The following is a 16,210-nucleotide window of genomic DNA, read 5'->3' as shown; positions in this document are numbered from 1 at the left end:
GATGTGGACTTCCTAAAGAAGCATTGTTTTTAAGTAGAAACTACTTAAAATGTGTTATATTCCAGTCAGTCTGCCAATCACAAATTTATTTAATATTAAGAATATTCTATTTTTATTTTGTTAAATAATAATAATGATGATGATTGAAAACATTGTTCAGTAATTCACTTAAAATGTCATTTTGTTGTTCCAGTTTTTTTAAAATATTTTGAAATTTTGTTAAGTTTTTACTGATATTCTATAAAAGGTGTGAATAATGAATGTAACAAATTCCATATAAACATTGAAAATAATTGAATGCATTTCAATAAAACACTTATCAGTATTATGGTTGATGGTTGTTGTTGTTGTTGTTGTTATTATTAAAGTACAGTACTGTACATCTATTGAAACAAATTATTTAATTTCAAATCCAAATGTCTCACTCAAATATATATTTGATTTTATTTGAAAAAAGTTGAATTCTGTGAAGATGTGATGCATGTTTATAGAAGTTTTTAAGAAAAGTATTTTTGATACAAGAAAGAACTGATATGTTATAATAAGACTATCTTATTGTTATGTGAAAGATAAATATTATTTGCCTATCCACTAGAGACTATTATGGTCTGGTAAAGTTTTCTTGTCAACATTTTATTTCTTTTCATTGCATAACTGAAAAGATAAATATTTACTGATAAGATGTTTAATTTTGTCAATATAAAAAGATATTCTACCAGATGCTTCAGAAGATAAACCCAGAATAGTGCGCTCTGTTTTAAAATACCGTTTTTGCCACGATTTATAGGTTGGTGTATTTTCTTTAAATGCCACAATCACCACTATAAATTTACAAATGAATTTGGGATAAATTTTTAATTTCAATTTTTCATCAAATAAAGATTGTGTAACACAACCTGTGTCGTGTTACACAATCGGTGTTACACAAGATTGTGTAACACCGACTGTGAGCACAAACAGATTTATATCTATATTTTGATAGATTCTTGCCATTTTGTGAAAGGTTTCTATAATTACAGTGTCTTTATCATACAGTGTATCAACGTGACTTATGTCTGTAGTGTGTGGTTTCAGCTTTCATAATTGTATTTTATCAACTAAAATATGACAAACGGTAAGTGCTTTAATCCTACACTTACAAACAAAAACTTAAGATCATTCTTTTCTTACTTAGATTGGGATTCTCTTTTTAACTAAATGACTTTTTTCTTTTAACAGGCATTCCATGGACGAATGTAATGAAACGAATTTTAACAAGAGTCAACAATTACTTTTCAGGTGATATCTGCATTTATGGTAAAAAAAAATTGATTGATTGTGGCATTTTCAATTTGATGGAAATGATTTCGATGCAGTGCTCTAATTAGATACTTCCACTCAATGTATAACAATAGTAATTTTTGAAATGGAATATTTACAACAAAAATCTTGAAAATTGTCTAATATGTAAGTTTCGGATTCTATAAATTTAACTCTCGCGTGCTCTCTTCCAATCGAAACAATCGTCTTGCCACATTCGTACAATTCAAAATAATTTCTAAACCATTGTATTGGCCGAAGTGGCTAAAACGTCAGGTTAGCAATCCGAAAGAACTTGGATCGTATTCGGACGAATACTCGTGGTCGGTTTGACCCTCGCCGTCCGATGTCTGATTGCGGGCCTGTGATCAACTCGCAACGCGCACGAATAAAGGCCCCCCCTCCCTGTTAGGGTCCACTTGGCCTACAGTCAAAAATTACTATCGTTTGATAATTAATGTTACATTTGTTACTAAGTGAAGGAAACATTATTTAACACGAATCTGTATATTAGTTAAAGGTACAAACTACTTTTTGTAATTCTATTTTTAAAGCATTTTCCGCTCAATGCGTGTTTAAAATGTGCTGGCGACCTCATTTTAATGCAATTTTGCTTTTCATGCCATTTTTTCACTAAAAAATAAGTATTTAAAATTATATTTTATTTCATTACGAATTTTTACTCTTGTCTCTAGAAATTAATCCAAAAAACGAGCAATTCTAATATTTTGATAAATATCGAATCTTTAAACATTTAATACGAAATTTAATAAGTTTTTATTAAATATAAATATTTATATACAATCATGCAAATTCCGTGTACAGATTTCACTGTTGAAGTAATTATAATTCTGGTCTGAACACATCCATTGCAATGTGCGTTTTTGGTTAAAGTTCAACGTGGAAATGGTTTCCTCCCGTAGCGTATTATTCTGTGGCGAAATGTTTTACAAGTATAACATCGGTCGAAATATTATAAGTTGCCTTGGCCAGTTATTTGTCCAGTTTTAGTCGTTTAAACAACAGCGTAACACGGTTTTTTATTAGGCTTCAGCGAACTCCCCTTCCCCTCGCAACCATTACATTAAATTTTATACAATTTATGCATTTTATTATATCTGAAAAATTCTTGTATATTTCGTTTCTACTTATGCCATCGATCATTTATAAAGTGATAAAGTTTTCGTTGGACGTCCGAATAGGGGAGGGAATTGCGGAAACGTGGACAAACGGGACGAAAAGGGCAGGGCGAGTAAAGATTTCAAAAAAAGAAAAAAAATGCATATATAATTTATGGACAGCCCCGTAGTGTTCGAGCATATCCTAACTCTACATCAATTGATTACAGCAGCTCGTGTCTGTCGGGACGAGTAAAAGGCTGGAGACGAACTCGAGCAACGATCCGTCAAAAACACTCTCTAGAAATAGAGAGGCCCGGAAATCACGAAATTCATCTTTCTAGAATACTTTTTAACTTCGATAAGCCAAGTATCGCAATTAGGGCGGTGGTTTTCGATAAGAATTGATCGGTTTCCTTCGGAGGAATCGGATCTTTTCATTGTTAACTTTCCGATGGAGTTGTTAAAACAAAATAGAAATTAATAAATAGCATACTTTAAATCTTATTCTCCGCTATAGTTTATATATTACATACGCAGCGCCGTAACTAGCCATTCCTGTGCCCCGTGCAAGAATTTGCAAATAGGCCCCTTAATTAATTATGTTTGGGAAAATAATAAAACAGATACATGCATTTTTGGCTCCCCTTCCAAGTGGGCCCTGCGCGGGTGCACCTGTTGCACCCGCCTAGTTACGGCACTGTACAGTACATACCTTATACATTAATATCCCGTCTGATTCTTAATTACAATAATTCGAGTTCATTTTTTCTATCGAATATTAAAAATCGTCGAAAAGATTATATTATATTACTAGCAGATAAGCCCGACGTTGCTCGGGCAAAAAGTAACGATAGCGAAGATTAAGATTATTACATTACAGCCAATCTTACCCGTTTTCACAGAATGCAAGAATTGGGTTCCCCCGTTTCCAGACCAATTAGAAAATTTTTAGATGGGTCTAAAATTATGTTCGATTTAACGCAAAAAAACCGCATCTGCGCCTGTAAATCTTGCGCGTTGCTTTCTCTTAACACTTCCATTGTCGAAGCCTTAATCCTGTCCCTTTCCCCGCGGGGGGAATTTAGAAAAATCCCTTCTTAGTGCGAGTTCTCGTGACGTACCCTAACTGTGTACCAAATTTAAAGTTTCGACCCCTAACCGTGCTCACGATGAAATGCTCGTATACACGCGCGCCATCTATCGTAGGATAAATGTACACTGCCAAAAACTTTCGCGGGAGTGAATTAAACAACTTCCCATAGTTTCATGGCAATCGGATAAATGGTGAGGTAATGCATGAAGGACAGACGGACATACATTAATTTTTATATATATAGATATATAATGAATTTAATCTCTAACATTCATTTGACTTTGAAAGAATTAAATCTGCATTCGAAATATACAATTCAGATTAGAATAGGAATATTTCTTAATTAATGCGAGTTCTATTTTCGCATCATTCGCTCATTTTCCTTTGCAGAATGGATAATTTCAAAGAATCGAAGAAGTGGCACACCTCGGGCCGTGCCCAACCCCGGGATGACGCCTCGTATTAACCTGGTGTCATACGGGTGCTTCCGAAAGATGCGGAGGAGGAGTGTCAAACGGGTGGTGGTGATAACTCCTCATTTCTCGTCCGTTATCTGGAACGGCGATATCCCGAAGTTGCGGAATGGACGGTGGAGACACGGCCACGTCAGACCGGACTAGACAGAAAGGAGTCCGAAGAAGTGGTGGAAAAATCCGTCGTGCGTAAAAGGCCTCGGTGGAAAAGGTTGTTTTGCTGCTGGAAAACATAAACCCTTTTTATGCCGAGACTTTCATGCACGGATTCCACCGAACGTGACACAGCCACCCGAAAGTGACCTTTCACCCAAATATTACTCTTTCACCCGGCTACGACTTAATCAACTGGACTCTACTTTCTATCCCAATTATACCGACTCTATTCGAGATTCGTTCCACTTCGGTTAAAGTGCATAGAATATCGACAGCGACGTTCTACCGTGGCAAAGTGACAACGAAATATCGAGCTATAACTGGTGGAGGCAACTTATAACAGGCCTATACAGATTGTATTTCAACCGATGTTCTACTAGTAGAAAATTTCGCTACGAAATAACGGATATTGCGCTGGAATGCGCTAAACGTTGAACATTTCCACCTTGAACTTTAACCACAAACACACATTGCAGTCGATATTTGTTTAAAGTAGAATTATAATTACTTCGACAATTAAAATTGTACACGGAATTTTCACGATTGTACATAAGTTTTACTAAATGTAAAAATGTATTAAATTTCGTATTGGGCTAACTGTTTAAAGATTCGATATTTATCGTTTTTAGATTAATTTATAATTGCGTCTAGGCTCTAGGCACGAAAAAAGAAACTGTTGTTCGATAAAAAAATCTTTCACGTTGTGTAGACGGTAGACTAATCTACCGTGGAATGCAGTCGCTTATATATGCCACTATTGTCATCTACACCCACAAAATGAAGCTTTTTGCGTTTTATAATAATATAAAAGTTTTTAAAATGAAATCTCGTCACACAAACACAAATTTAACTTTGTACTAATGTGTCTCACTCGGTGTTTTTCGTGGGAAGAATTACGCAATTCGTTGCTGAAATTTTTACACGTTTGTTAGATTTCTAAGGTTTCAAATCATAACTTGTACATTAACTGTCGATCGTGTGTTGTGATGGCCAAAACCAGGTAAAACGCGTATAAATTAAAAATTATCTTTACGAATAATACGAGCGTTGCGAGGTGCGAGAATCGAATCCCAAAAATTCAAAAAAATTTGTCATATAATTCATTATTTTTAAAGTTTATTGTCGAAAGATTAACACTAAGGTGTAAGATATTTCTCGTATAAATTATCCTATAAAACAAAAGGCAGTCTACTGGCACAGCCGCGAGGTACTGTACGTATTCAAAATCTCGACATCGATCCGTGAGATGCTATCGGAAGCGACGTAACTGCTACATTTTCTAGAGAGAACAAACGCCGAGTGCCGAGAATTTCGGCAGAGAAAAACAAGAAAAATGGCGAACGATGTGGACTTCCACGTTACTTTAAATTTATTTTTAATTAAGCTTTTCTCGTTAAATATTTCGAAGAAAGAAATAGGGACGAAGACTTTTTAAATGTTCGCGGGAGCTTTAAATAATTAAACCAATCCTATGATTACACTTTAACAAGTAAAAAAAAATTATGTGATGTCTTAAGTAAATATACACGTATATTAAAATATTCTGTTAATGTACTAACCGAATTTTAATTTATTTAGGATTTATTCATCAACAAATTGAAAATTGTCAACGCAAAATACAGCTCTTGCCAGCTGGTGGTGGCTGCGTCTTGTTTGCTGGAAGCAACCGGAAGTCATCCGAGATTTCGAACAGAGGTGCTGGCTGCGCGTGAGATTTTGAATACGCCCGAGTTGACAGGTAGGTAGGCAATTTCTTCCAATGCAAAATAATAGACTTGTAACGAAAGCCTTCAAATGTACAAATAAGTTATTCGGTGATTTACTTATAAATGCTCTGTAGTATCCGAGCGTCCATCTCGGATTTTGACCTTGGATTGAAAACCAGAAATCGGGACATTGTGTTAAAATATGGTAGACACCCGGGATTAGGTTTGTACGTAGGTATTCTGGAAAATAAGCGAACGATTCTAATTTATTTTATTGAGTTTTCAGTTACTGAACATTTATCATCGTGTTACTAACTTGTAAATGTTTTTTAGAAAACCCGGTCGCCCCATTGTGGGCCTGGCCGAATCCGCAATGGGCTGGCTAAAAGAGACCCTCTTAGTGCCCACGGCGGAGAGTAAAAAAACCCGTGATGGACACGATTTAGAGAATACGTTCAATTTAGGAACACGGAATATCGGTATGGGTATTAGCCTAATTCCTAATATTGTTGTTCACGTAGGACATATCCCCTAATATTTTTTGTATTAAATATGGCAAACTGTCTTCTGCCAACATATTTTTTTAATACTATACCACAAAAATTAAAAGTAGAAACGCGTACTGTATGCAGTTACAGTATTTTATATATCCACTTAGTTTTCTTAGTCGTTATCGTTAGCCCGTCCCCCTCAATATTTATACAGCTCGACTCAGATGATGATGTTACATGCACATTGATAAATGCGCATATAACTGATATAATAAGAAAGTTTCAATACTGAAAACTGACATAATGTGGCATTTTTTTTTTACCGATTTTCGATCGGAATTGATAAGAAATCTTTATTTCCTCGGAAGTAAAACTCGTGTTGGGTAATGTTGTCGTTGTTGTGCATTATTATATAACAGTTTTGTCCAATGAGGTTTTATAGCGCCAAAGACTTTTGGTAATTGCGATTTTGTCTGGAAGCTTTTGCCATTTGGGTTTCTGTTCTGGAATCTTCACAAGTTACGACAGCTTCATACGGGATAATGCAAAACATCCGCCGAAGTTAAATACTTTCAACACGCGCATTAGTTTTCGCCACTGCTATAAAAATCAGAAACTTTAATAATTGCGCTTTTAAAAAATTTTGTCGATGGTCACGTGATGACTTCTTTAAACTCTACCACTAGCATTAAGGACCGTTTTTGCAGATATACGAGTTTCGCCATCCCTAATGGGACGGTCGAACGACGAAAGAGGCAACGTATTCGAGCGAAACCACTCCTGCTTGGTTTATTTGGTTACGGCAATGCGACGAGTGAGCGATCTGCCGGAGGATGCCTCTTTGGATGACTTTTATGGGAAACTGGCTCCTATTTAGGTGTTATAAATGTAAAAACTTGGAAAACTACGCGAGCAGCCCCTTGGCGAGGCGGGAATCCACGACCAACCACCAGTGTTCGGTGGTTTTATCCACTCGCACTCCTGCAAATTTAAGGATTCGCATCCGTATGAGAGAGGTATATGATTTAAACAATATAAATGTTTGTGATCCAACTTTGCAATAAATTGAAACAACAAAAAACAAGTTGTTTCAATTTATTGCATCCTGTAAATACCACGAAAAATCCTTTAGCATTCCATTGATTAGGCGAATACTTTTATAACATTTTCGTAGCCATATCTTCGGCAATGAGAATTTATTACGCTTCAGGAGAGTCCGGGATTAATTCTCGTTCCGATTTCGGTTTTCTTCTTCTCGAGTGTTCTTCGCGCGGCACAAGGGTCCCAATAATGATAAATTCGGCAAAAATAGAAATCTTTGCCGAGTTTGTCATCGTTAGAAGCAGTATGTTCTTATACATACAATTGATTATGTATCAATTTATATTTTTCGAAAGTAATTCTATGATCTAAATAGCAATCTTTTGGCACACCGTTAAGAATTTTCAAAAATTCAAACAGATTTTACTTCAAAACTTTCTTTTACGCTAATTTTTATGCTAATAGCGATATAAGATTTTTTGTTAATTTATATTTTTAAAACGCCATTTCTTTTAATTCAAAATAATTAATCTTCACTGATTTTACTAATAACGTTTGTTTTCTAGGTTTAATTCATCGGTAAAATATCACAATCAGTTTTACCTCCAGATTTTTTTAAAGGTTACAAAAAATAAAGAGGAAATTACTATTTACCCCAAACACTCGTTTCATTCGTTTGAATCAAACGATATCCACGAAATGAACAAATTGAATGCGGGTTTCTAACCCGGACTCTTCTGGATAGTTGCAGAATTTCATTAAAGCCTACATAATAAAGCTTTTAACAACTGCAATGCACACTATACTAATATTTTTATAGGCTGGCAATCTTGACACCATTTATTGTAACGAAAACCTTCTCAACAAAAATGCAATATTACTGATCATTGCCTGTAAATTCTATGCTAATATACAAATGAAAATATAGAATTTTCAATAGTTTAACTTTATTTCACTATGGAAATCTGTTTAGTTTTCATGATATTGACAGTCATTGAAAACTAGAATGATCCTTTACTGTAAAACTACTTAGGCCTGGTTTTAGCACCCACAACCAGATTACAAAGTTTTTTTTTCTCATGAAGAATGGTAACTTCTCGAGAATGTCAGACTTGCCTCCCAGAATTTCTGGGTAGATGGGATATTAAATATTTTGGTTTCCATTGCAGAGCATTAATTTTTGCATAACTTACTTTCTATGATTATTTCTGGAAAAATCTTCATATCCTTATCTTACCAACATTTCAGTATAAACAAATACACAAGTAAAATCTTTAATCCTTGGTTTTCAAAATTTATTATATTTCTTTTGGCTTCAAAACTTACCAAGACCTCATAATTTAACCAAAGAAAATTCTCAAAGCTGCAGCTGGATGAAAATTGTTCCTCCAGACAATTCTTTTGATGAAATTTTAAAGTAATAACCTGTTTCAATTTACATCACATTAATAAAAACTGAAATTAAAAAGTGACTAGAGAATTGGTAACAATATTTGTTTTCATTTTGCTCAATGGATTAAACTTGTGGCAAACTAAAAATAATCTGTAATTGTTTCATTATTTATTCAACAAAAATATCCAGTATTGTTAAATTTATTGTACATTGATGTTCTGGAATAATAATAATAATAATTTATATTAAATTTACAACAGGCAATTAATTAATAATATTTATGGTATAATATCAAAACAGTGCAAGATAAAATTATATTAAATGTCAATGCCAATGAATTCATCTGAATCAGGTTTTTATTAATCAATTTATTTATAAAATGATGGGAATTTTATTTCTAGAATCCTAGATTGAAATTGGATTGATGGGCTAAAGCAATGCAACACATGGATGATCTACCAAGAGAGATGCCTGCTGAGAGAATTTTCTATAGGAAACTGGTCCCTAATTAGGTGTTAGACACACACAGAAAATCTGGAAAACTATCACTAGCCTTTTGGTCAGATGCAAACCCATAACCAATTACCAGTGTTCATCATCCTAGAATCTATATCAAAATATTTAAATATTGACTTAAAATATACTTTCAGTTTTGCAAACATTGTGTCAACATTATCATTTATTACAAAACGATTTGTTTCTGTTACCTTTTATCGTTTAAATTCAATGTGAGACAAACTATTCGTATTAAAATGTAACTACAAAAAAATACATTTCTATTCTTAAATTATCATCTGTATATTAGCTGTATAATAAACAATGAAAAAATTGTTCTTATATACATTTTATTTGTAGTTTTTAATCTTAAATGTTCATCAATCAACAGCCAAAATAATTTGGCAGAAAATATCCTACAAATATTATTTTTAGAAATTACATGGTGCTTAATGTCTAGTAGTTGTTATCATCTCTTAACTAAAGTAGAAACTATAATTTAATTTTAAATTTAGAAATGTCTGAAACAAAAGAATCGGCCCAGAGCGGGAGTCGAATCCACAACCTCCACTTATTGTGCAGTATCATGTAATTTCTAAAAATAATATTTGTATGATAATTTCTGCCCAATTATTTCAGCTGTTGGTTGGTTATTAATATGTCAGGTTATTGGAATATTGATATATTTAATCTTAAATGATTGTGGCTATCTATATTATCTGAATTTTCTGTTAGCCAAGGTACATTACTCGGATAATTGAGGTTCTACTATGATTTATATATATAAATCAATCACTGAATAACAGGCAATCTACACGAATAAATAAACTGATTGCCTAGAGTAATATATATATATTAATCACTTCACAATGGTTAGGATCTTTTCAGCATGCTGTATTAATGATAGTCTTCCAATTCAATTCTCAAGCAATTAAAACTACATTAAATTGAAAGTTTACAATGTGAAGACTATCAATGAAAATACAGTAGAGCGTCGATTATCCGAAAGTCAATCATCCGAAAGAATTCCAGTCGGCAAATTTAAATTTTCGCCAGTGTTTGGGCACTGCAATCTTTGGCTATGTCTTGGACTACTCAAATATTTTACGTTTTTGATACTAAATTAACTTCTGAAGTATAATTTTTTATTGTTTTTATATTTTTCAATATATTTATTTTGTTCGTACAAAATAAAAAAATAATTTTTAACGATACAATAGTTTTCGTTAGGCTTAACATCGACGAAAATTCAATGCGAAACGACACGCAACGGAGAAAAATGTCAAGATGGGATAAATTAATTTATTTTTTCGTATATAATCTGTTATCCGAAACATCAATCTTCCGAACAACCCCAGTCCCCAATTGATTCGGATAATCGACGCTCTACTGTATATGTAATACCAGCAATACTATTCAAGATATGATTCGCAGGATTTAAACTAATATAAAGCATCAATTACAAACAGTGAATTATGAATATTTATGAAGTCCGATGCTTTCTTTGGTTGAGATATTTGCCGTGTGTCGAGTGAGTATAAATGTGGAATTTTTTCATATTACAATTGTAACTGTTACTTAAAACACTAATGTTGCTAATATCACTTATTGAAAAGTACTAGTACCATATTTTCTTATGTACTCAGTGGCATATGACTTTCAGAAAACTGTCACAATAAAAATAAAACCTTTGCATAACCTACACTACCATATATCCCATGCATACGGAAGCAGGCATTGCTTGTTTTGATCCTCTGAATGGCCAAAGCATTTAAGATTTGAGCCATTATGGGAACCTAAGATCAAATCTCCAGGAATAGTAGCTTTACAAATTTTTCATTGGCAGTAGTCCCAGATATGTCTGTTTCCTTCAATCACCACCTGCTACCTCTATTGCAATTTTGGCCAGGCACACAATAAAAATATGGTAAAAAATATCACCATTTATCTTGTTTGTAATACAAATTGAAAGTTGTTTTTTTAGTACTTAGAATGTTTATTGTTAAAGAAATACTGAAGTTTAAAAATCATTAACTTAATGATAATTTTAAAAAGTTTGCCATTTATTTAAGAAATCAAACATATTGCATTATAAATAAGTGCTAAATGTTATCAATTGGTTGTTGGCAAATAACTGAATAACTTAAAACTAAAAATTCAATAATCCAAAAATTTTGTAACTAAACTATTTAGAATAAATAGTCTCAAAAATATTTTGGTACTATTCTGTTAACTGGGTGCCATTCAATTGATGACATGTGAATCATGTTTACTTCTTAAAATTGTCTTTAAATCACAATAAACAGTTTTTGTAGTGATTTTGGATTCAAAGCTAACCTTTCTACTAATATTGTTTAAGATTTATAAAAGTCTGTTATGTTTTTAAACAACACTACTTAGAACCAGTTTATCACTGCAAATATTTACACGACAGCACTATTGTAGTCGTGAAAATTTTACATATTCTTGTTAATTTTCTGCATTTCTAAAGTTCGATGTATAATTTATTATCGATATTGGAGTTAAATAATGTATAAAAATTAAAATAAGGTTTTTTTAATATTATCTTGCATAGTGCCAGTCCTCATATCTGCAGCATTATGAGATGATTATGTAAATTAGGTCTATCGATTGTTGAATGTGTTTAGATAACCTTCTTGACTTCATCTTTTGTTTCTGATTTAAAATGGACTATACACTGTGGGATTTGCCCAATGATGAGGAAAGTGCAATACGTTTATTCAAGAAAAAGGTATTTTGCACAGCGAAAAGTACTGTTCAAAAAATCATCTAATGACATTGTATTTTTGCTTCTCTGACATCCCAAGATGAGATGCCATACCTGCTCCTGTCTTGAAAAGAAGGGTGTAAGAACTCAGAACTGCTTTGAAGGATCATGTATATCTTTCTTGAAAGCCTTATAATTCATATATTTATGGTGTTTTGAATTAACCTTTGTTGACTTCTGCCAAATGCAGTTAAGAATCAATCCAAGCACGACTATGGATTGGAACAACTACACGAGGGAGGTATGTACTGTACTAATGCTTTAATATTTGTACTACCATAAAAATCGTGGTGAAAACAAAATTGTAGAAATAGATGAAAGTATGTATACACGTAGAAAGCATAATGTAGGATGCATTTTACCACATTCAGTGGGTTCTCAACAGAATATGCAGGGAGACCAAGGAGTGTTCTTAGTAGGTGTGCCAGACCGTTCTGCCAAAACATTGAAGAAGGAAATATAAAATAACACTAACGAAAGAACAATAATTTATTCTTACTGTTGGAAGACATATAAAAAGGATGAATTAGTAGAAGTCTGTTATTCATAAGTATAATTTTGTGGATCTAAATACAGGCTGAAAAGCCTTTTTATAAATTGGGTGTGAACCCAAATTATAAAAAGGTTTTGGGGCACTGCAAAGTGGAGAAATAAAGTTCATCGTGGAACTTCACATAACCACTTGGAGTCATATTTAGCAGAATTTATGTGGCGTGCACACTATGCCAAAAATTTATGCCACATGTTTGATACGGTGAAAATTTATAAATGCTTCTAATCTTTGAAAACTTATAATCTTTAAATTTATATCTTTTTTTTATTTGTAATTTTATAATGTTAATAAATTAATGTCTATGTGAATGTTTCATTTCACATTTTTTTATTTTTTATAAAAAAGGAATAAAAACAATTGGCGCCCAGTAAACCGAAGAGTACCAATATTTTAATTTATAAATTGAATTGCCTTATAAATAATAATGAAATCGGAATGTTTTAAAATTTATTTTTCTGTTCTGATATAACGTAGAAATTTATTTTACAGTTTAATTAGGAATGTACGGCATGCGCACACATCATCTAACAAAAGAGTAGACAGAAATGGAGGCCTTAGTCTAACTTGTTTCAGTCTATTGCAAGACAAAGTGAAAACTTAAACATATAATATACTTACTTTTTGTAAGAAGTTAACTTCTATTAATTAAATAATACTGTATTTTTTGGTTTAAAAAATTGGGTGTAATTAATTTATATTTAAAAAATTCAGACTCAAGTTTCTATTGTTTGTTAATGTCATACTTTATCATCTAGTGTTTAACAATTAAGTAATATAATCTAAACAGATATAATTAAGATAATATTTTTATGTAATTTATTATTAATAAATTTGCAAATCTAAGTATAACACTTTTATAAACTGTTGTAAGCATGTACTTTTAATTAAAATAAAAATTATTATTATTATTGTTGATAGTAAAATTAACTCTTAAAATCAGAATAAACATAGAAAACGTGATAACTTAATCAGGAGAGTGGAATTTAATGGTTTCTGTTCATTTGGATTTATTTTTATAAAATAAAATTACTAAAAGTGAAATTGATGGCAAAATTAAGACATTGGACCTTATTATAACCAAGTGCCTCATTTGACCTCAACAATTAAAATAAGTGATTAGTTGAACCAGTCATTGATATTTAATATCACTGTAATTTTTCTGCCCAGGTGCTTCTGACTTTGATTATTGTTTTTTAAAAATAATCAATCATAAATTGAATTATTTATGGTCAATGAAATACTGTTAGGATACAGAAGTTATTAGTCATAAAAATCATTTTTATGAAATTTAATAATATATAGACTGATTGTAAAGTTCCCATATAAGAAATGGTATTCTGGTTCTACATCATATTGGATGTAGATCCAATATGGTGTAGCCTCCTCAAAGTCCAGACAAATGTACATGATTACAACATATGTTTATAATAGTATGTCAATTCATTTTGGGTGAGTTAAACAATTAAATATCTAGTTGAAAAAATTTTTCAACAGATATTTAATGTTGTAAAGCCAACAACTATCGGGACTGTTCTAAAGACATTATTTTCCAAATTGGTGGTTGAATGTCAAGAACAAATGTAGGAAAAAAACTAAATTTACAATGAGAATAAAAAGAGGGTACAGGTAACTTTAATTACACTGCATAGAGGTTCCACATAATAGATAAATAAGAGACATAAATAAGAGAGACTTAAAGAAAATTACATTNCTGGAATGCGCTAAACGTTGAACATTTCCACCTTGAACTTTAACCACAAACACACATTGCAGTCGATATTTGTTTAAAGTAGAATTATAATTACTTCGACAATTAAAATTGTACACGGAATTTTCACGATTGTACATAAGTTTTACTAAATGTAAAAATGTATTAAATTTCGTATTGGGCTAACTGTTTAAAGATTCGATATTTATCGTTTTTAGATTAATTTATAATTGCGTCTAGGCTCTAGGCACGAAAAAAGAAACTGTTGTTCGATAAAAAAATCTTTCACGTTGTGTAGACGGTAGACTAATCTACCGTGGAATGCAGTCGCTTATATATGCCACTATTGTCATCTACACCCACAAAATGAAGCTTTTTGCGTTTTATAATAATATAAAAGTTTTTAAAATGAAATCTCGTCACACAAACACAAATTTAACTTTGTACTAATGTGTCTCACTCGGTGTTTTTCGTGGGAAGAATTACGCAATTCGTTGCTGAAATTTTTACACGTTTGTTAGATTTCTAAGGTTTCAAATCATAACTTGTACATTAACTGTCGATCGTGTGTTGTGATGGCCAAAACCAGGTAAAACGCGTATAAATTAAAAATTATCTTTACGAATAATACGAGCGTTGCGAGGTGCGAGAATCGAATCCCAAAAATTCAAAAAAATTTGTCATATAATTCATTATTTTTAAAGTTTATTGTCGAAAGATTAACACTAAGGTGTAAGATATTTCTCGTATAAATTATCCTATAAAACAAAAGGCAGTCTACTGGCACAGCCGCGAGGTACTGTACGTATTCAAAATCTCGACATCGATCCGTGAGATGCTATCGGAAGCGACGTAACTGCTACATTTTCTAGAGAGAACAAACGCCGAGTGCCGAGAATTTCGGCAGAGAAAAACAAGAAAAATGGCGAACGATGTGGACTTCCACGTTACTTTAAATTTATTTTTAATTAAGCTTTTCTCGTTAAATATTTCGAAGAAAGAAATAGGGACGAAGACTTTTTAAATGTTCGCGGGAGCTTTAAATAATTAAACCAATCCTATGATTACACTTTAACAAGTAAAAAAAAATTATGTGATGTCTTAAGTAAATATACACGTATATTAAAATATTCTGTTAATGTACTAACCGAATTTTAATTTATTTAGGATTTATTCATCAACAAATTGAAAATTGTCAACGCAAAATACAGCTCTTGCCAGCTGGTGGTGGCTGCGTCTTGTTTGCTGGAAGCAACCGGAAGTCATCCGAGATTTCGAACAGAGGTGCTGGCTGCGCGTGAGATTTTGAATACGCCCGAGTTGACAGGTAGGTAGGCAATTTCTTCCAATGCAAAATAATAGACTTGTAACGAAAGCCTTCAAATGTACAAATAAGTTATTCGGTGATTTACTTATAAATGCTCTGTAGTATCCGAGCGTCCATCTCGGATTTTGACCTTGGATTGAAAACCAGAAATCGGGACATTGTGTTAAAATATGGTAGACACCCGGGATTAGGTTTGTACGTAGGTATTCTGGAAAATAAGCGAACGATTCTAATTTATTTTATTGAGTTTTCAGTTACTGAACATTTATCATCGTGTTACTAACTTGTAAATGTTTTTTAGAAAACCCGGTCGCCCCATTGTGGGCCTGGCCGAATCCGCAATGGGCTGGCTAAAAGAGACCCTCTTAGTGCCCACGGCGGAAAGAGTAAAAAAACCCGTGATGGACACGATTTAGAGAATACGTTCAATTTAGGAACACGGAATATCGGTATGGGTATTAGCCTAATTCCTAATATTGTTGTTCACGTAGGACATATCCCCTAATATTTTTTGTATTAAATATGGCAAACTGTCTTCTGCCAACATATTTTTTTAATACTGTAAT

The 16,210-nt window shown here is 32.6% G+C and overlaps 1 long non-coding RNA gene across 3 annotated transcripts; it reads left to right on the top strand.

Moving 5' to 3' along the window:
* The first annotated feature begins 491 nt into the window (after positions 1-491).
* On the top strand, positions 492-14,296 carry LOC111618699. Of its 3 annotated transcripts, none has more exons than XR_002755617.1 (4): positions 492-1,114; positions 1,219-1,278; positions 5,721-5,880; positions 13,099-14,296. It is a non-coding gene; the product is annotated as an uncharacterized LOC111618699 (long non-coding RNA). The 3 variants fall into 3 exon arrangements; XR_002755616.1 differs by having other exon boundaries at positions 1,219-1,296; XR_002755615.1 differs by having other exon boundaries at positions 1,219-1,446.
* The last annotated feature ends 1,914 nt before the right edge of the window (positions 14,297-16,210 follow it).

The sequence above is a fragment of the Centruroides sculpturatus genome, unplaced genomic scaffold, assembly GCF_000671375.1.
Source record: "Centruroides sculpturatus isolate CEXI.00-Female unplaced genomic scaffold, Cexi_2.0 scaffold193, whole genome shotgun sequence".
NCBI lineage: Eukaryota > Metazoa > Arthropoda > Arachnida > Scorpiones > Buthidae > Centruroides > Centruroides sculpturatus.
This window is presented reverse-complemented; position numbering and strand designations above follow the sequence as displayed.